Source organism: Macaca nemestrina, chromosome 5 (assembly GCF_043159975.1).
Source record: "Macaca nemestrina isolate mMacNem1 chromosome 5, mMacNem.hap1, whole genome shotgun sequence".
NCBI classification, from domain to species: Eukaryota; Metazoa; Chordata; class Mammalia; order Primates; family Cercopithecidae; genus Macaca; species Macaca nemestrina.
The window spans coordinates 21,239,705-21,261,618 of NC_092129.1; the positions used below are offsets into that span (position 1 = coordinate 21,239,705).

Sequence of the window (21,914 nt, forward strand, 5' to 3'; positions counted from 1 at the left end):
CTTTACCTTTTCTCTAATTAACCAGTCTGAAGGAGTTTGAATTTTGGTGGTCGTACATCGTCTGCAAGAGAAACACATTAACATCTATGCACATAGAGTTCTTTGTAGTAATTTCGGATGATTGACTTGGTGGCTCCAGGTAGGAAAGCCAGGCTTCGTGCAAGTTATTCAGTCACTACAGTTTTGGAGGACTCTTAACCCCAACAGGAAATCACTTGTGCTATTTTAAATTTATAAAGCTATTATAAAGAGCTGCCTCCAGTAAAAAATACATATGCCACATACCCACAGACAGCAATATTAATCATTTGTTATTGGAGTTAGACCTTATAATCAAAAAGCAAATGATTTAAGATAAAATTACCATTGAGGAGTTTAATACTTTTCAAGGAATCTTCACGTCAACCTTGATCCCAGACCAATAGAATGGAATAACAACAGGAATGTTCAGCATTTCGATGCAGGGAGAAATCCAAAAGTTTGTCCTATGTAAGATTTTGCTTTTCCCATATTTTTGAAGCTGATCAGCAGATACATAAGAACCTGGAAGAAGCTGCTCAATTAAGGTTAAAAAAAAAAAAAAAAAAAAAGCAATTGTTAGCAATGTGGTGCTGAAATCAAGACTTAACTTTGAAGTGTCAAGAATGATACCCCACGCCCCATCCCCTTCATGTGATTTTTAAGAATTAGCTTTATATATTTCTCCAGGTATTAAAGTGGATGTCTACCTTTGCCATTTCAGAACCTAAAGGCAGAATCTAATGGTAAAATGAAGACAACCTTGTTAGTTCTAATAACTCAGATATTTTCATCTAGAGTAAATATTTACCATTGGCTTTGTATTCTGGGAATTAGCCCAAGACTATGCTGCTCAAATGGGTGCAAATATACTCTCAGGTTGCAATAGCATGACTAGTAGTATTTGAAGCAATATTTGTTCCATCTTGGATTATCAGTTTTGCTCTTTGCTTTGGCAAAGTTTTTGTTTTTCTATTTGTGCCAGTTGTATTAAAATATTACTAGGTTAAAAACAAACACAAATATATTTATTCACTACTGTATCCCTGTAATAATGCCTGGCATGCAGTAGGCCCCTAATATTTGTTGAATGAATGAATTATAGAATAGAGTACAAAATTAATTCTAATGTATTTTAAAGTAAAGCATGAGAGTTCAAAGAAATGTTCTATTTGCCATCTACAACTTGGAATAATGTTCCTAGATCCTGCTTCCTGCACTTTTGCCAGCAGAGGTGGATGCCTTGGGGAAAAAGTTGGATAAATGCTGATCTAAGGCAACACATCTAAATGGTTATGTGAACATTTCCCAGTTGAGGTAAAACTAAGAGGAATGATAATAACATCTCATCAATTTAAAGGATGAGTTCACTGATTGTACTGTCATACTCCAGAGATACATGTGCCAAGAAGCAAAGAGATACACTCTTGTATTCCAGAAAAACGATGATTTGTAAGTGTTCAATATTTGTGTGGCAGCCCTTTTAGGTGTAATGATGTGTAACAGAAAAGTAAATGAACTACTTCAAATAGCTCTCAATGTTTGTCTTTCAGAGGACATATGAGTCAGGCAGCAAAAGTTGGAGCCATTGTATGATTGTGTGTCAAAATGAGAGTCACACACTTCAAGACCTGTAGGGACTAATTTTAGAAAAAGACTCTTCAGAACAGATGACACATAAAATGTGAGTTTATGTAAACATGTAGATTTGAGTAGCATTAGTTTGTTTTCTGTTTAGGAACTGTATCAAGGTGACAAAGATGAAAGAATGCTGCCAGAAAGGTATATCATTAAATTTTCAGGGTTCCATTGGTGAAGTTTCAAGTAACCTTTCACTTAAGTTACTTGTGTCAGAGGATGGATGATGGGGTCATTTAAATTGTTGGACAAAGTCATGAAAGGATTTTAAAATTTTGTCATAAAAATAATGATGTTTTTAATTTTATGTCTAAAACGAATTTGCATTATCCTGTGTTAGTGACTGAATCTCAACTCAGTTCTCATTTTTTAGTTCAACTTTTAACAACCTTATTTTCATTGACACCATGGACAGCACAGTAAAAAAAAAAATACACAAATTTCCTTTTCTGTTATTGATTTGGAATGATCACTTTAAAAGAGCCATCAAATACACCTACATGTTGAGCCACTCTTTATCATTAAGGTGAAAAGTTCATTTCAGTTAAGGTATTTGAGTGCTATTATGTGCCAGCCTTTCTTTGCGTTAATGTTTTTTTTTCCTCCCCTCCATGAAGGGAAGAAAAAAAATTAATTCAGCCATGAGTTTTAATATTCTGGTGAGCACCTTATCCATTTGTAGCCACGCCAACAAATTTATTCTGTGATAGACCAAACTTACAAAGTCATTGCAATTTCAGCAAGCCCCATTCCCAACATGAGTGCTGTCCATGGTCCTGAACCATCAATGCTAAATAGTATTTAGTTGTTGATCTTCATCCTGTCATGCAGTTACATATTCCAGGAATACTGAACCAAGTGAGGACAAAGATAGCAGTGGGTTGCTGCAAAGGAGGTGAGGGGAGGGGAGAGAGAGCAAGTGAGAAAAAGAGAGACTAGTGGTGATGTTTTTAAATAATTGAAGTAAAAAAGAGAGAGAAGAGGTTCTACCCAGTCCACCAAAGCTTTTTAATTTCCTTACATAATTAACATGATGAATTTTTAAATAATTGTTATGTTTAGTTTTGTTTTTCCACCTTTTGGCCATTTCTACTACATATTTACTTATTTTAAAAAGTACTTGCTAGACCTTCCTCTTACAGCTACTACCTATCTCTACCTTTGCAGCTGTTCTCCTTTACAGAATAATCTCTATTAGTTTTCTTGACTTCTTCATCTCCCTACACAAAGATGAAGGATATTTAGCTCTGAAAATCCTTCACTGTTGAATATTTAGATTGTTTTCAATTTTTACATAATGAACAATGCATCACGAGATTATTGGCTGCAAATAAATAGGAAACATAAAACATAAAAGAAGTTTTAAGTTTAAATTTAAAAAAAAAAAAAGGTAAACACAAAATATTTGCCAAAGATAAAGGGTTGCAAAGCTACCTTACGATGCGCTCTTATACCAATACTAAAATAAAACTTACAACAACAAAATTAGTGATTAGGAAATTACAGTTTTGATGAACTTGGCATTTCAATCAAAGTCATATTTGCCACCATTCTCTCAGTAGCTTTAGGCCAATTTCCAAATTGCTTTCAACAAATTAGTTTTATTTGTTTATGTTATATATGTATAATTTAAATTATATTTATAATTTTTTCAGTCAGATTTCCTGGAGAACAATAGTTGTTAGGTGCCTACCAGAAAATAAGACTAGAAAGTCATGTTGGAGCCATATTGTGGAAGGCTAAGGAAGTGGGATGGGAGCAAAGGTCATGTCAATTATATACTAAGCTTATATTCTATGCAAACTAATCCCTTCCTACCACATATATTATTGAAAAATTATTTGCTTGCTATTTATCAATGTCTTTTATAAATTAAAATTTTTCTTATTACAACTATATCTTAAAAACGCCAATAAAATTGCCAGATCATTAATATTCCTGCTTTTATTATTATAAGATAATGTACCAGTTCTTCAAATATACCTTTGAGTAGAAGGATGGACCTGAAAATTGATTTGGGTTTATTTAAGAGAAAAAGAAACCTTTCAACAATCCTAAATCTCAGATTTTTAATAGCATTCTTCTTGTTTATGGCCAGTTTCCTATTTATTTCCTATTATTGTTTGACAGTGCCCATTTATATTGGAAAATCAAAATGGAAAAGTACATTAGAAAACATAAGTCCTTCAACTTAAAGATGTACGATATTGGTATCTGGTTGAGTAAGTTTCTAGTCAGAGGTTTTTCTAGTCATTTCTGTTCAAAAGTGGGATCCACCAGAATGTACATGTGATGATGGACCTTGTCTGTCTGCTCCCCAGTTTATTGTTACTCTGAGAATAATGCCTAGCAGAGGGCAGGCACTCTGTAAATACTTGTTGAGTGTATACATGAATAAGTCCTTTTGTACTACTCTTTTGTAACATTGTAATTTTTATTTTATTTTTTTGAGATAGGGTCTCACTTGTCACCCAGGCTAGAATGCAGTGGCGTGATCTCAGCTCACTGCAGCCTTGACCTCCTGTGCTCAAGCCATCCTCCCACCTTAGCTGCCAAATTAACTGGGACTACAGGCATGTGCTACCACACCTGGCTTACTATTATTATTATTTGTATTTTTTGTAGAGATAGGGTTTCACCATGTTGCTCAGTGTGGTCTTGAACTCCTGGGCTCAAGCAATCCGCATGCCTCGGCCTCCCAAAGTGCTAGGGATTACAGGCATAAGCCACAACATCTGGCCCCTGTAATTTTTAAAATACATAATTTGTTAGATATATAGATTGGGATAAACGAAAATGTGACAAAAGGAGCGTCCCTCTGCCAATTTAGAAATATGGATAAAAATACTTAAGATACACGAAGCTTTGGGTAATTGCCATACACACACTCTACCCCCAGTATACCAGTATTTTACAAATTTTAAAACCAGTAACAAATATTTGTTTACAATACCATTCTGCCTAAAATTTATCTATTAGCCAAATTGCTTTATGCATTTGGTCAAATTGCATTTAGTCAAATTGTTTTCAGCCAAACCTTATGCGCACATGCTAGCCAGTGGGATGATAAAAGACAAGAGATGTAGTCTGTCTGCTTAAGGTATTCTCACATTTCTGTGCACATAAATACAGTATTGAATGAAAACTTACAGGGTGCTCCAGGGTCAGAAAGGAGGGACATCCAAGTTAACCTGGGATTGGGATGGCCCAAGGAGTCTTCTCAAAAGAAGTGCTTGAAATGACCAGTTGGAGGGCAGGAGCTGTGTTTTATTTGGCTTTATATTTATAGCTTTGTAGAGAATCTATACTAAACAATTATTGGATGAAATAATCATTGAAATCTGAAATAATTATTCATGTAGTAATTTATTGGATGACTAAATGAAATCAAGTTGAAGATGCATGGGAACATGTTTAAACTGTTGTATCTTGGAATTTAAGCTGGATGAAAAAATAAGTCAAAGGAAGCATTTATGTGGGGAGAAATGGAAGCTACATATCTCTTTTTTAAAATCAAAGATTATTCCTAATGGGAAATAAGGAAAAGAGAGAAAATTTGAATCCTGGGAGATTGAGATTGGAAAGAAGCATAAGAGACTTAGGTTTCTGAGAAGTTCTTTCAGATAATGACAAGTTCAAGAGTGGTTCTATGAGGTAGGAGATGGGTGAAGTGGGGCAAAAATAATAGTTATTTAGTGATATTAATAAGTTATGAGGTTAGAATGTTAAGGATAGGTTATACAGAGGACACTGAAACTGCCAAAGATATGGTAACTCAGATATGTTAGTTGGTCTTAACTCAAAAGGTAAAAAGACAGTCATAGTCTTATATTCCTGTAATTTGCACCAGATTTAAAAGATGGAATACTGAGTTCAAAGACTCAGAAATGGTTTATTTTGATTAGATGCTTCCCAAATGGCATTAATATTTAAAGAGAAAAAAAGAAAAAGAAAAGAAAAAAAATCCCAACAAAACTTAGATTTTTCAAGACATGAGACTATTGCGGCTAAAACTGTACAAAAAAAGAAAAAAAACTATTTTTTATACTTTTATTGGAAAGATGAATTCCATGTGCAGGTGGCAAGACGAATTGTGTGTGCAGGTGACCTGGCCCAGGTAGTGGTCTCAGTGTGAATGCTTACGCTAAATATGTCCTTAGAAATAAAAACTAGACTTCTTCTTAAATATACTGGATTAAAATGATCCTGAATTAATTCATCTAAACATTGAAATAACTTGCTTTTCTACTTCAAACACAATTTTGCTTAGGAGATCTTTTGATACTGAAGCAAAGAAGTGGCCTTGGGGCTCTTTCTAATGGTAGAAATCTTGGATAAAAATGTGTGTGTGAGTGTGTGTGTGTGTGGCGGTGGCAGGGGGAGGGGCGCAGTCAGAATGTGGAATTCAAGCCACTTCATCTGCAGTTGGGAGGAAAGGAAGTGAGTTGGGTTGGGAATGCACCTAATCCCCTCCAGTATTAAAAGGTGGAAAAATGCCAGCAAAAGTTCAAGGTTTAAGATTATTACAAAGGTGGGGAGGGTTATTAAATCACATATTTAAATAACAGTGAAGTGCAGAGCCATATTGGAGCCTGAAGCAAAGGAAAAATTTGTGTTATTTAACATTTTGATGTTTATTTTGTACATCATAGATTTTACATTAATTTTGATTTTTATATATATTGCATTAAAATATTATTTCTTTTCATTAGTGAGTTTCAGTGCCTCCTTAAAGTTTGCACCTGAGACCAATGCCTCACTCACCTCACCATAGTCCTCAGCAGATCAAGGCAGCTTTCAGGTTCCGTGACCTCAATCTCCAAGACCATTAGGTAGAAAGGCCTGTAAATGAAACCACATGGGGTTTCAGGCAAGGGAGTCTTCATTGCTGAAATGATAGTGCTCAATGGATGAACAAAATGAAGCCATGTTATTGCTGGCCCCAAAGAGATAGTTAAACGAACTATCTGTATGATAAAAGGACCTGGAAATCACTGGGATGTGAGCTGTTGCTACAAGCCCAAGACACTGAAAAATAGGTTATTGATTGTGGTCACACGCAGTCCAAACATATCTAAATGTGGTAGAATCATGAAATTAAATCGAATTATACTCCATATATGGTGGTTTTGTTTATATGATGGAACTTAGGCTGTTTTGAAAATACAGATTTAGAACATGTTTCACCTATATTTTTGGGATAAAGTTTTTTGGAAACCTTCTTGATCACTCTTGATATTATTTGGGATATATTTTCTGATGTTTAAATTTTGTTTTTAAGATGTCAGATGGATTAATCTCTAAAGTTCCTTGTAAGAAACTAGGATCTGTTACTAAAGTTGTTTACAAGATAATTATTTTCCTTTTAAAAGACAAAAGGTAATTATTGACCCTAAAGCCATGAAAATAATGTTAAAGGAGAGAGTTAGGCAAATCTTCAAAGGTATGCATTTAATGTGTTGTTCCTTTCCTTGCTACTATCAACTAATTTTATGGGATTCTATTTGAGATAGGAAGTATCTCTGTGCACGTGTACTTTTTATATAGGAGGGTTGGGGTTTTCTCTTTCCGACATTGACACTCAACTGATAATGAAGCTCCACGCTTTTGAGCCAGCCCTAGGGAGCTTGAGCACAAGAGAAAAAAAGATAGTGAAGATTTAGTATTTAAATCTTAATATTTTAGTTCATCACTGAAATTTGACACATTGCTTAGTATGAAGATATATGATACAGTTGGTCAGACTTGTGAAAAAATAGTGAGAATTGGAATAATAGGCTCTTTAACTGTGAGAGCTTGAAAAACATTCTTGAACCCCTGATTTTCAATTTCCTCATCTGTAAAATTAGGATAATAATACTTCCTTAATATAAATAACTTAGAAAAATTGATCAACATGTTCCAAATTGGTGACTTACCAGGGAAGGAAGTGTTTCAAGAGACTCGTCTATGAATCTCTTATCTTTCACATTTCACCTATTCCACTTACCCTACACAATTAATTTACAATGAAGAAGTATAATCCTTCATCTTCTTTTTGCCATTATTAAAAATATATACATATGTATAAATATATAATTCAAGAAAAGAAATAAAAGCTTATTTCGATGTGCAGACTATACCTCCCTCAGTTACAACTGCATAAATGCTGTCATGCATTCACATCTGTAGCAACAAAACGTTCTCAATTTAGAACAATTCTGAAGGGCATCCCAGCTCCTTAGCTTCCTATTCAAATACCTGTTGTCTCTGTTACAACTACAGTGTAGTTCAACTTTTGACTCTGCCCAATCGTGCTGCTTTCATTTCCTCACAGACTGTTCCTAAGAGTACTTCATCTTCATGTAGATTTTAGACTGCTTCCTGGGGGAGCCAAAACTAAAACGTCTTATAAAATATTTAAATCACCAAGGTGACTCAGTGGCAGCATAGCAGTAGATCAGAACTAGCTGAGGGCAGATTTTGGAAGGATGAGTCTTGAACTAGTGCCCTTGGCTAGTGCCCATAGACCCCAAGTCTTGCTAGAGAAAATGATTCTAGGTGGGCCTTGGAAATGTGTGGGAGCACATATTTATACAGCAGCACCTCAGTCTACTGGCACCAATTTACTGTAGTCCATTGTCATGCCACTGATAAAGACATTCCCAAGACTGGGTAATTTATAAAGAAAAAGAGGTTTAATGGACTCACAGTTTCACATGGCTAGGGAGGCCTCATAATCATGATGGAAGGTAAAAGGCACTTCTCACATGGTGGAAGACAAGAGAAGAGAATGATAGCCAAGCAAAAGGGGTTTCCCCTTATAAAACCAACAGATCTCAGGAGATTTATTTGCTAGCACAAGAACAGTATGGGGAAAACTGCCCCCATGATTCAATTATCTCTCCCTGGGTCCCTCCCACAACACAAGGTAATTATAGGAGCTACAATTCAAGGTGAGATTTGGATGGGGACACAGCCAAATTATATCACTAATATACCTCGTGAAATAGCTAACAAAATATTAGCAAGTGGAATCCAGCTATTTAAATGAAGGATTATTCAGGATGACTAAATGCAATGAATCACATCAATACAAAGTTGGTCTAAATATCCAAAAATTAGTTTTATGAAATACACAATACAATGAAGAAAATATATCATAATAGCATCATATTAGGCAAAGAAAAGTTACTTGACCAAATCAAAACTCAATTTTGATATAAAATTCTCAGCAAATTAAGATAGAAAGGTACTTTATAAACCTGATAAAGAAGATCTACAAGAAACTTACAGATAACATCACACATAATGGAGAAAGACTAAATGCTTTCCTCTCAAAGTAGGGAGCAAGGTAAGGATCATTCCTATCATTTTTATTTAACATTGGGTTTTACCCAGTGCAATAAATAAAATAAATAGAAAATAAAGCCAGCCAGTTTAGAAAGGAAGGAATAAAACTCTCTTTATTCTCAAAAACTTAATATTGTATTCTCAAGATGTTTACAAAAACAGTTCTAGAAATAATTCTTAGTAAGTTCATGAGGTACAAGAATATTATATTTCTATATAATGATAAAAACAAATTAAGATAAAATGCAATTTGCACTTAGCACCAAAAAATAAAACATATAAGAATAAACTTAACAAAACAAATGCAAAATCTTTACACAACAAAATGTAAAACATTAGTGAGAGAATTTAGAGGATCAAAATAAATAGGAAGATTCATCAAGACCAGGTGTATTAGTCTATTCTCATGATGCTGGTAAAGACATACCCAAGAAGGGGAAATTTACAAAAGAAAGAGGTTTAATGAACTTACAGTGTCATGTGGCTGGGGAAGCCTCACGATCATGGTGGAAGTCAAGGAGGAGCAAGTCACGTCTTACATGCATGGCAGCAGGCAAAGAGAGCTTGTGCAGGGAAACTCCTATTTTTAAAATCATCAGATCTCATTAGACAAATTTACTATCATGAGAACAGCATGGGAAAGTCCCACCCCCATGATTCAATTACCCCCAACCAGGTTCCTCCCACAACATATAGGAATTGTGGGAGTTACAATTCAAGATGAAGTATGGGTGGGAACACAGCCAAACCATATCATTCTGCCCCAGCCCCTCCCAAATCTCATGCCCTCACATTTCAAACTCAATCATGCCTTCCTAACAGTCCTCCAAAGTCTTAACTCATTTCAACATTAACTCAAAAGTCCGTAGTCCAAAGTCTCACCTGAGACAAGGCAAGTCCTTTCCACCTATGAGCCTGTAAAATCAACAGGAAGTTAGTTACTTCCTACATACAATGGAGGTATAGGAATTGGGTAAATATAGCCGTTCCAAATGGGAGATATTGGCCAAAACAAAGGGGCTATAGGCCCCATGCAGGTTTAAAATCCAGTGGGGCAGTCAAATCTTAAAGCTCTGAGATGATCTCCTTTGACTCCATATACAAATGGCCAACAATCATATGAAAAAAATCCTCAACATCACTAATTATCAGGGAAATGCAAATGAAAACCATAATGAGATACCACCTTACTCCTGCAAGAATGGCCATAATCAAAAAATCAAAAAATAATAGATGTTGGTGTGGATGTGTTGCAAAAAGGAACACTTTTACACTGCTGGTGGAAATGTAAACTAGTACAACCACCATGGAAAACAATGTGGAGATTCCTTAAATAACTAAAAGTAGAACTACCATTTGATCCAGCAATCCCACTACTGAGTATCTACTCAGAGGAAAAGAAGTCATTATACGAAAAAGATACTTGCACACTCATGTTTATAGCAGCACAATTTGCAATTGCAAAATGTGGAACCAGCCCAAATGCCCATCAATCAATGAGTGGATAAAGAAACTGTTTTATATATATATATACACACACACACACTAGAATACTACTCAGCCATAAAAAGGAATGAATTAATGGCATTCACAGCAACCTGTATGTAATTGGAGACTATTATCCTAAGTGATGTAACTCAGGAACAGAAAACCAAACATCATATGATCTCACTCATAAGTAGGAGCTAAGCTCTGAGGATGCAAAGGCATAAGAATGATAAAATAGACTCTGGGGACTCAGGGGAAAGGGTGGGAAGGGGGTGAGGGATAAAAGACTACAAACTGGGTTCAGTGTATACTGCTAGGGTGGTAGTACTCCAAAATCTCACAAATCACCACTAAAGAACTTACTCATTAACCAATTACCACCTGTGCCCCAAAAGCCTATGAAAATAAATTTAAAAAGCAATTGGGGTAAACAGAAAAGATCATATTTAACAGCCATCTACTGGGCTAAAAAACTGCAGATTGCAGGTGTCATAGAAGTTGCACACCCGTGATACCACTGCCCTTTCTGGGGATCCCCCATGCTTGAGCCACTGTGTTACTGGAAAGCAGTCCCGATCCAGACCCCAAGAGAAGGTTCTTGAACCTTCCACAAGAAAGAATTCAGGCTGAGTCCATAGAGCAAAGTGAAAGATAGTTAATAAAGAAAATAAGAGAATAAAAGAATGGGTACTTCATAGGCAGAGCAGTGGCATGGGCTGCTCAACTGAATATATTTCTAGTTATTTCTTGATTATATGCTAAACAAGGGGTGGATTATTCATGAGTTTTCTGGGAAAGGAGCAGAGATTTTCCAGAACTGAGAGCTCCTGCTCTCTTTAGACTATATAGGGTAACTTCCAGACATTGCCATGGCATTTGTAAACCGTCATGGTGCTGGTGAGAGTGTCTTTTAGCATAATGCATTATAATTAGCGTATAATGAGCAATGAGGACAACCAGAGATCACCGGCATCGCCATCTTGGTTTTGGTGGGTTTTGACCAGTTACTATGCCACATCCTGTTTTATCAGCAAAGTCTTTATGACCTGTACCTTGTGCTGACTTCCCATCTCATCCTGTGACTAAGAATGTCTAGTCTCCTAGAAATGCAGCCCAGTAGGTCTCAGCCTTATTTTACCCAGCCCCTATTCAAGATGGAGTCACTCCGGTTTGAAAATCTCTAACAACTGCATCACCAGATCTCACACAGACAACCCCACAGTCCCCTCTGACTTCCGCAAGCACAGAGAACTGGTGGGTCCCAGGTAGTAATGGATTGCCTGGTGACTACCCCTTGGTGCTGACTGCCCCTAAGGGAATACAGAAAGCACAGCTTGCCAAAGCCCCCTTTAGGACAAAGGTAACATGAGTGTAAGTGCCAGTAGCTGAAGGAGACACCACCAAGGCCCAGGAATGGACTTAGAGAGAGAGTCATGTCTTGTCTTCCACCACTCCTCACCAGAACACTGCTTCAGATGCACTAAAATAAAAATGGGCAAATACAGTGAGTAGGAGCCTATCCCCTGGCCTTCACTGTTAAGTGCTACCAACTGGAAGGCAGCCTAAATTATACCACAAAACAAAATTACATTGCTACAACAAGCAACGTCTGAGAAAGTCACTGCATGAACCTAGCTGCAAACAAGGAACCTATACAGAGCCTTGGCACCCTAAAAGCACCTAGAAATGAAGCCAATTGATCAGACATCATACACACCACTGTTGTATCCCTAAGGGGAAAAAGATTAAAAAATAATGAAAATCCATCCAAATGATAGCAAATTAAAAAGGAGAGAAGAATCAGCTATCCCAGATGAGAAAAAATGAGTGCAAGAACTCTGGACATAAAAAAGCCACAGCATTTTGTCACCTCCAAAGAACCCCACTAGCTCCCAAGCAATGGATCCTAAAAAAAGAAATGTCAGAAATGACAGACATAGAATTCAGAATATGGATGGCCAAAAAACTCAACCAGATTCAAGAGAAAAATTAAATCTAACAAAAAGAACCTAGAAAAATGATCCAAGTTTTGAAAGATGACATACTTTTATTAAGAAAGAACTAAGCAGAATTTCTGGAATTGAAAAATTTATGACAGAAATTTCAAATTACCGTTGGAAGCCTTAACAACAGACCAGACCATGCAGAAAAAAGAATTTCTCAGTTCAGAGACCATTCCTTCAAATCAACCCAGTCAGACAAAAATAAAGAAAAAAGATTTTAAAAAATCAACAAAGCCTTTAAGAAATATGGAATTACATAAAACAATCAATTTGTGATTCACTGTCATTCATGAGAGAGAAGAGAATGTAAGTAACTTGGAAAACATATTTAAGGATATAGTCTGAAATTTCCCCAAGCTTGCTAGAGAATTAAATAACACAGACACAAAAAATTCAGAGAACTCCTGTCAATATTACACAAGATGACAATCCTGAAAGCATATAGTCATCAGATTTTCCAAAGTGAACATGAAAGAAACAATCTTAAAGGCAGCTAGAGAAAAGAGCCATATCACCTATAAAGGGATGTCCATCAGTCTAACAGCAGACTTCACAACAGAAATTGTACAAGCCACAAGAGTCTGGGGGCCTGTTTGTAGCAATCTTAAAGAAAATAAAGTCCAACTAAAAATTTCATATTCCACCAAGCTAAGTTTCATAAATGAAGCACAAATAAAGTATTTTCCAGGTAAGCAATCACTAACGAAATCTGTTACTACCAGACCGGCCATATAAGAGAGGCTTAAGGGAGTTCTAAACACAGAAATGAAGGAACAATATCTGCTACCATCAAAACATATATAAGTACAATGCCCACAGATGCAACAATGCAACCACACAATGGAGATTACAAAGCAACAGCTTACAACACCATAACCTCACATAAAAATATTAATCTTCAATGTAAACATTCAAAACACTCCACTTAAAAGACACAGACTAGCAAACTGTATTTAAAAAACAACATCCAGGTCAGATGCAGTGGTTCACGCCTATTATGCCAGCACTTTGGGAGGCCGAGTCGGGCGGATCATGAGGTCAGGAGTTGGAGACCAGCCTGGTCAATGTAGTGAAACCCCGTCTCTATTAAAAATGCAAAAAAATTAGCCGAGTGTGATGGCGGGCGCCTGTAGTCCCAGCTATTTGGGAGGCTGAGGCAGGAGAATTGCTTGAACGCAGGGAGGGAGGCGGAGGTTGCAGTGAACCGAGATCGCGCACCACTGCACTCCAGCCTGGGCGACACAGCAAGACTCTGTCTCAAAAAAAAAAACAAAAAAAAAAAACCACAAGATCCAAACTTCTACTGTCTTAGCAAGACATGGAATGACACTCATAGGCTCAAAGTAAAGGGATGGAGAAAATAGCACACAAATGAAAAACAAAAAAAAGAGCAGGATCCCTTTTCTTTTATTTTTCTTTTTTTTTTTTTCTTTTTTTTTGAGACTGAGTCTCACTCTTTTGCCCAGGCTGGAGTGCAGTGGCGCCATCTCAGCTCACTGCAACCTCCGCCTCCCGGGTTCAAGCAATTCTTCTGCCTCGGCTCCCGAGTAGCTGAGACTACAGGCGCGCACCACCATACCCAGCTAATTTTTTTGTATTTTTAGTAGGGACAGGATTTCATCATGCTGGCCAAGCTAGTCTCAAACTCCTGACCTTGTGATCTGGCCACCTCGGTCTCCCAAAGTGCTGGGATTATAGGCCTGAGCCACCGCGCCCAGCCAGGATCCCTATTCTTACATGGGATAAAACAAACTTTAAACCAGCAACAGTATAAAAGGACAAAAAAAGAAAATACGTAATGATGAAGGATTTAATGCAACAAAAAAATTTAAATATACACAACCAGCATTGGAGCAATCAGATGTATGAAGCAATTACTCCTAGATCCAAAAAAAGACTTAGATAGCCTTTTTTGAATTCCCTCCACACAGTAATAGTGGAGGGACTTGAACACCGTATTGCAGCATTAGACAGATCATGGAGGCAGAAAACTAATGAAGAAATTCTGGACTTAAAGTCAGTATTTGATATCTACAAAATACTCCACCCAACACCCACAGAATATACATTCTTCTCATCTAGACATGGAATATATTATAAAATTGACCACATGCTCAGTCATAAAGCAAAACTCAAGAAATTCAAAACAAAATTATATCATATCAAGTATCCTCTTGCACTACAGTAGAATAGGAATAGAAATCAATACTAAGAAGAACTCTCAGAACCACGCAAATACTTTCCAAGTAATGGAAGGTAAACAATTTCCTCCTGAATGACTTTTGGGTAAACAATGAAATAAAGGTAGAAATTTTAAAATTCTTCAAAACAAATGAACATAGTGACACAAAGTACCAAAACCTCTGGAATGCAGAAAAAGCAGTGTTGAGAGGAAAATGTATAGTGCTAAACACCTACATCAAGATGATAGAAAGATCTCAACAACCTAACATCACACCTAAAAGAACTTGAAAATCAAAAACAAAGTAAGCCCAAACCTAGCATACAAAAATAATTAAAATCAGAGCAAAACTAAATGAAATTGAGACCTAAAACAAAATTAAATAAAACCCAACTAAACAAAAGGTTGATTCTATTTTATTGTTGTTGTTTTTGTTTTAGACAGGATATTGCTCTGTCACCCAGGCTGGAGTACAGTGGTGTGATCACAGCTCACAGCAACCTCTGCCTCTCAGGCTCAAGCAATCCTCCCACCTCAGCCTCCCAAGTAGCTGGGACCGTAGGCCTGAGCCACCATGCCGGGCTAATTTTTTCTACTTTTGGTGGAGATGGGGTTTCACCATGTTGCCCAGGCTGGTCTTGAAATCCTGAGCTCAAGCCATCCTCTGCCTCAGTCTCACAGTGCTGGGATTACAGGCGTGTCCCTTGAAAGGATAAAAATAATCAATAGATGGCTAGCTAGATTAACAAAGAAAAAAAGATCCAAAAAAAACACAATCAGAAATGACAAAGATGGCTTTACAATAGATTCCACAGAAATACAAATGATCCTCAGAGGCTACTATGAACATTTCTAAGATAATGCTTCCCTTATAACTCAAGTCGTGGCTATTTTCTTTCTCGCTATTGGGGTTTTGCCTTCCTTTTTACTTATTGCTCCTTTCAGATTATTAGCCCACTCTCCTCCATAAAAACACTCAGTTTTGAGTTTCATGTCATCTATTCGTATCACCCATTATCTATTTACTGTTATTATTATTCCTCTTTTTCCTGAGACAAGGTCTTACTCTGTCATTCTGTTGCCCAGGCTTAAATGCAGTGGCACTCTCAGAGCTCGCTGCAGGCTCGACCTCCCAGGCTCAAGCAATCCTTCCACTCTAGCCTCCTGAGTAGCTGGAATTACAGGCACTTGCCACCACGCTTGGCTACTTTTTTTATTTTATACAGACAGTTTCCCGTTATGTTGCCCAGGCTGGTCTCAAACTCCTAGGCTCAAGCAATCCTCCCACCCTAGCCTCCTGAGTAGCTGGAACTACAGGCATGTGCCACCACGCTTGGCTAATTTTTTTACTGTGTACAGACAGGGTACCCTTCTGTTGCCCAGGCTGGTCTCAAACTCCTAGGCTCAAGTGATCCTCCCACCTCAGTCCCACAAAGCACAGGAATTATAAGCATAAGCCACAGGACCCAGCCTTCATTATCTATTCTTACTGTAATTAATGACCAACTCCTAGGTTAATCCTCTCGTTTCTCAAAGATTTTAGCCCCTTGATCACTGAAGGATAAAGTAAGCACATACCATTCTACTCCCATTAATTACAACTAAAAACCCCAAGTAAAATAAACTATCAGAAGATTCCGAAAGGTGGAGAAAAGAAGGAAGACTGGCCAGAGATCACAGAATTTTAGGAATAACCCAGTGGTGAATTCTCTGGGATTTTCCCCCCCCACCTTATATATCCAAATATGGCACTAGAGAAATCTACACGTGGAAATTCCAGCGTGCCCAGACTTTGAAAAGCCTTAGGAAGGGTCTTCTCTCCCTAGACAAAGACTAGGAATACGAAGGCCCTACAGAACCGAATCTATTTGTACTCTACCCACTCTACTACAGTCAAACCCAAAGAAGCAGCCACATTCTGCCTCCTGCACACTGGGTACTGTAGAGCCAATGTGTTTCAGCCTGTTTAACTGTCCCTACTCTACATGAGCACAAACAGAGGTGGTATCCTATCCCCTGCCACACACACTGAGCCTTTTTAAGACTGTGAGGTAGAGTCCTGTCAGTTGTCTCCACCCTGCATTAACAGGAGCAGAGGCAGCGTCTGTTTCTCTCTTTCCCATTCTGCATTAAGTGAACGGTTGCAAAAAGGTTGCACACACCAGCCCCTCCCCATTACAGAATGAGGTAAAGAGTACACCGGGGAGTCCCAATGGGTTTGGAGGGTGAATTTTTTAAACCTGTATATAAATTACTAAGCAAACCCTAAGTGATTCATGCATAAAATAAAAAAGAATCAACACAACAAAGGGTATGAGAACTGAATGACTGGGTGAATACGGCTCATGTTTTAAATTGACCTCTGAGTAGCACATAGAGAGGCAGACCAGAATTTTATTTCATAGGTTTTGAAAACTAAATGGACTTTCAAACTATAGCTCACAAAATTGGATTGGACATATGTTATGAGTTTAGGAAAATTGACTGTCTACTAAAATAGAAGATTTATGTAGGAACCACAGTCTCCAAAAATATAAATATGTAGGATAAAATCCAAAAGTATTTGTCATACCAAAAACCCAGGAATCCTCAACTTGAATGAAAAATGACAGCAAATGCTAACACCAGGATGGCACAAATGTTGGAATTCCCTAACAAAGATTTTAAAGCAGTCATCATAAAAATACTCCAAGAAGCAATTATAAACACCTTTAAAACAAATGGAAAAATAGAAAGCCTCAGCAAATAAATTAAAGATATAAATAATCATTAAAAAAATTTCACAATGGAAAAATATAACAAATTTTTTCAAACTCACTAGATGGGCTCAAAAGCAGAATGAAAACAAAAGAAGAAATAACCAATGATCTTGAAGATAGGTCAATAGAAGTTATATAATTTAGCATCATAAGGAAAATAGATGAAAAAAATGATCAGAAACTCAGGGATCTGTGGAAAGGCAACAAAAGATCTAACATTTATGCCACTGGGGCAAAAAAGCAAAAGAATGAGTGTGGAATAGAAACACATGTTTTAAAAAAAATAGTGGCTGAAACATTTTAAAATTTGGTGAAAAACATAAACATACAGATTTAACAAGCTGTGTGAATGCCACAGAAAATAAATCCAAAATCAGAAATTTAACCTTAATATAGCATCATACAAAGTATATTCTCTGACAATAATGGAATTACATATAAATTAATCATAAAAAAAAGAAAATCTCCAAACTCTCGAAAATTAAATAACACACTTAAAAATAATTCACAGCTCGATGAGAAAGTCTAACGGAAATTTTAAATAGTGTATATTGGACTGAATTAAAAGGAAATGACATGTCAAAATCTGTTGGATACAGCTGAAATAATGTTTAAAGGGCAGACACTTCTCAAAAGAAGACGTTCATGAAGCCAACAAACATAGGAAAAAAAGCTTAACATCACTGATCCTTAGAGAAATGCAAATCAAAAACACAATGAGATACCATTTCATGCCGGTCAGAATGGCAATTGTTAAAAAGTCAAGAAATAACAGATGCTGGTGAGGTTGCAGAGAAATAGGAATGCTTTTACACTATTCGTGGGAATGTAAATTAGCTCAACCATTGTGGAAGACAGTGTGGCAATTCCTCAAAAATCTAGAAACAGAAATACCATTTGACCCAGCAATCTCATTACTGGGTATATACCCAAAGGAATATAAATAATTCTATTACAAAGATACATGTGTATGTTCATAACAGCACTATACACAATAACAAAGACATGGAATCCACCTAAATGCCTATCAGTGATAGACTGGATAAAGAAAATGTGGCACATATATACCATGGAATACTACGCAGCCATAAAAAGGAATGAGATCATGTCCTTTGCAGGGACATGGATGGAACTGAAAGCAATTACCCTCAGCAAACTAATGCAGTAACAGAAAACCAAACACCGTATGCACTCACCTATAAGTGGGAACTGAACAATAAGAACACACAGACACAGGGAGGGGAATGACACACACTGAGGCCTGTTAGGAGGTGGAGGGTAAGGAAGGAGAGCATTAAGAAAAATAGCTAATGCATGCTGGGCTTAATACCTAGGTGATGTGTTGATAGGTGCAGCAAACCACCATGGCACATGTTTACCTATGTAACAAACCTGCACATCCTGCACATGTAGCCCAGAACTTAAAATAAAAATAAAAATGTAAAAATGAATGTTTAAAAGGAATATATAAAACTCTAGACACTTAGGGCCAGGCACGGTGGCTCACAACTGTAATCCCCAGCACTTTGGGAGGCTGACGTGGGTGGATCACTGGAGGTCAGAAGTTTGAGACCAGCTTGGCCAACATGGTGAAACCCCATCTCTACTAAAAATACAAAAATTAGCTGGGTGTGATGGTGGATACCTGTAATCCCAGCTACTCGGGAGGCTGAGGCAGGAGAACTGCTTGAACCCGGGAGATGCAGATTGCGGTGAGCTAGGATTGTGCCACTGCACTCCAGCCTGGGTGACAGAGTGAGACTGAGTCTCAAAACAACAACAACAACAACAACCACCACCAAACACTAGACACTTACATCAGAAAAAAAAAAAGAAATCTCAAATCAATAATCCAAGTTTCCACTTCAAGACATTAGCAAAACAAGAGCAAAATAAATACAAAGTAAAGAGAAGCAAACAAATAAGAACAGAAATCAATGAGATTGAAAACAAAAATAATAGAGAAAATAAATAAAACCCAAAGCTAATTTTAACAGTGTCCAGTAAGATTGATAGACCTCTAATAAGACAAAGAAAAAAAAAGAGGGCAAATTATCAAAATCAAGAATGGAAGAGGAGCTATCACTATAGATCCCGGAAACATTAAAAGGATGAGAATGGAATACTGCAAAGAACTCTGCAAACGTTAAGTTCAACAACTTGGATGAAATGCATAAAATCCTTTAAAATTGCAAACTACCAATATGCATCCAAGATAAAAGAGATCATCTGAACAGTCCTATAACAACTTAAAAGTTTGAATTTGCAGTTTAAAAACCACCTAAAATAAAAGTCTCCAAACTCATACAGTTTCACTGTAAATTTTACTAAACATTTAAAGAAATGACACCAGTTCTAGATAATCTATTCCAGAAAACAGAAAATGAGGAAACACTTCTCAACCCATTTTTATGAGGTCAGCATTATATGAAGCTTAATACAAAACTGAGAACATAAGTAGGCTAAGAGCTTTAGTCTTTATCTTAAGAACAGTAAGAAGCAAATTTAGGATTTGTCAAAGTCAAATCAAAGATAAAGCTTTGTCAAGAGTCAAGAGTCAAGATAAAGCTCTGGACTGAAAATGAAGCAGGAATAATAACGGACAGTTATATTCTTCCTTTCAGTTGCTCTTCACTCCTAAACTGGAGAGATAAGCAAGCTACGTCTGTTCCTTCATGCATTCTTTCTCCTGGCCTTACTACCCTTCTCTGGCTTGTCTTTCTTTTCTCTCTCTCTTTCTCTCTCTCTCTCTCTCTCTCTTTCTTCCTTTCTTTTTTTGACACAGGCTTTTTTGACTCCAGTCTGTTGCCCAGGCTGGAGTCCAGGCCTGTCATCTAGGCTGGAGTGCAGTGGCACGATCTCAGCTCACTGCGACCTCTGCCTCCTGGGTTCAAGCAATTCTCCTGCCTCAGCCTCCAGAGTAGCTGGGATTACAGGCACTAGCCACAATGCCCAGCTAATTTTTGTATTTTTGTAGAGACGGGGTTTTGCCATGGTGGCCAGGCTGGTCTCAAACTCCTGACCTCAGGTGATCCACCTGCCTTGGCCTCTCAAAGTGCTGGGATTACAGGCGTGAGCCACCGCGCCTGGCCCTCTGGCTTGTCTTTCGAAGAAAAAAGACAAAAGTGTTGGGATTACCTGCATGAAAAAAGACAAAGTGCTGGGATTACAGTCATGAGCCACCACACCTGGCCCTCTGGCTTGTCTTTCAAAGAAAAAAAAAAAAAGCCTCCGTTACAGCTTGCCAACTGCAAGGGAGAGAAATTAAGGGGGAAAAATGCTAACTTCTTGCACCAATTACCAAAAGACCTCAGAATTTATTGTTCTGGTATATTTTAATGTTTTGTTTTTAGAAATTTGAGCATTCTAAATCCCAGACATTTGACTTTAAAGAATCTGTGCCAGCAGAAGTTATATTCAACATTTTGTATGTGGGCACACAGTTTTTATCAAATTTATTTTAGTCTGTGATTCCCTCACCACACCGAATGGAGGAGAGTATTATGTTCTTCCATGAAGTTAGAATTTAGAGCAACATCTTGCTAAATATAAGTTATATCAATGTAAACTGTCAAATGCCAAGTATTTGTTGGTATATTTAAAAAGAGAAAGAAGTACAAAACAAATAATTAACATTAAATACTTTAATTAATGTATGGTTTATAATTAAGTCCAGATATGATCCAATCTTCTATACCTTCTTCATATTGGAGACTGCATACTAGAAATGAATAGTCATAATCTTGACCTTAAATCATTGCAAAATTATGCATTTACATTTACATTATCAAATAAAAATTATATTATGCCAATATAGTTTAGTGTTAATTTGAAAACGAGTAACCCACGAATTGCCTATTTATAAGTTTTCTGTATTGCCTTATCCTCAAGTATAATATTCTGCCTAATCATCAGGAGATTCCTTATAAGCAGGAAGAACAAAACTCAGGACTGCTTTGTCAATTCTCCGAGTCTTTAGAGTTGGTTGGTTGTAGGTGATGCACGCTAAATGTGAGGCTTGGGCTCTCATGGTCAGCTCACTGGGGTCCCGTTGTCACCTGCATCTCCAAGATTACCAAGGTCGGTCTCTTCCGCCCTCTCTTCTCCTCTCTCTCCCTCTCTCCCTCCCGCCCTCCCTTCTTCTCTTCTTCCCTTCCTTCTCTCTCTCTCTCACACACACACCCTCCACACACACGCTTCATGGATATACTGTCTCTCCACTAACGCACCACTCGCTCCTCACAGCACAACTTGGATCAAAGTCTCAGACCCCTGAAGATCTCTCGCATGGGGTCGCCATTCTTCCTGCTTTGTGCTCAAGGCGCAGGACCTGGAGTTCTCAGTTTCCAAGCAAGACTGGTCTAGTCTAAGTCGGATTGGCTGCGATAGAACGAGGTTATACCAAATCACAAAGCTAGGATTTTCATCTCTCTCTCAGTCTCCGCCCTCGAATCCCGGCAACAGGGCGCTGTGTGTTTTTCTGAGAGGAACCCG

The 21,914-nt window shown here is 37.4% G+C and overlaps 1 long non-coding RNA gene across 1 annotated transcript; it reads right to left on the reverse strand.

The window, feature by feature from the left end:
- Nucleotides 1-482: 482 nt before the first annotated feature.
- Nucleotides 483-21,894, reverse strand: LOC139363286 (uncharacterized). Its single transcript, XR_011623314.1, has 4 exons — nucleotides 21,650-21,894; nucleotides 9,461-9,568; nucleotides 6,421-6,498; nucleotides 483-553 (listed from the first exon to the last, which is right to left on the reverse strand). It is a non-coding gene; the product is annotated as an uncharacterized lncRNA (long non-coding RNA).
- Nucleotides 21,895-21,914: the final 20 nt, after the last annotated feature.